Source organism: Myotis davidii, unplaced genomic scaffold, assembly GCF_000327345.1.
Source record: "Myotis davidii unplaced genomic scaffold, ASM32734v1 scaffold164, whole genome shotgun sequence".
NCBI classification, from domain to species: Eukaryota; Metazoa; Chordata; class Mammalia; order Chiroptera; family Vespertilionidae; genus Myotis; species Myotis davidii.
In genome coordinates this window covers 1,564,354-1,565,155 of record NW_006296417.1, presented here as the reverse complement: position 1 = coordinate 1,565,155, position 802 = coordinate 1,564,354, and the positions used below count along the sequence as shown (strand labels likewise).

General features: G+C 55.4%; 1 pseudogene; it reads left to right on the top strand.

The window, feature by feature from the left end:
- Nucleotides 1-481: 481 nt before the first annotated feature.
- Nucleotides 482-802, top strand: part of LOC102769920 — a 14,380-nt pseudogene continuing 14,059 nt past the window's right edge.

The window sequence follows — 802 nt, the reverse complement described above, 5'->3', positions numbered from 1 at the left end:
CATGTCCATTGGTTTTGCTTATATTCATGTATACAAGTCCTTCGGTTGATCTCTTCCCCTTACCCCCGCCCTCCCCTACTTCCCTTCTGGGGATTGATAGTCTGATCGCTGTTTCTCAGTCTCTGTATCTGTCCCTGTTCATCAGTCTGTGTTGTTCTCTATAATCCACAAATGAGTGAGACCATGTGGTATTTATCTTTCTCTGACTGGCTAATTTCACTTAGCATAATGCTCTCCAGTTCCATCCATGCTGTTGCAAATGGCAAGAGTTCCTTCTTTTTTACCGCAGCATAGTATTCCATCGTGTAGATGTACCACAGTTTTGTTTTGTTTTTACTGCATTTCTGTGAAATGTCCGCCCCGCCCCCCCATAGGCGATCCCTGGAGGCATCTCCCTACAGAAAGCAGATTAGTGACTGCCTGGGGCTAGGGCTGGAGGACAGGGAGGGGCACTGGGAAAGGGAGGCGACTGTCAATGGGTTTAAAGTCCTACAATTGGCTCCTCTCTGAGGGGGCGTGGCCAGGCCCTGGGGGGCGTGGCTGGATCTAGGCGGGAAGAGCCAGCTTAAAACCCTGCGGAGGCGCAGCAGCCCACACTGCAGTGGCTGTTACAAGTGGAGGCATGGAGGAGTGCGCTGGCCTCTGCGGCGTGGGCTCTTCGCGGGGATGCCGGTATCGTCAGAAGCGCCAGCGCCCAGCTGAGATGGCAGCAGCCAACGCCAAGCGGTGTCGTCAGAAGCGCCAGGGCCCAGCTGAGATGGCCGCAGCCCACAGCAAGCCGGCCCCGGCCCCGGCAGAAGAG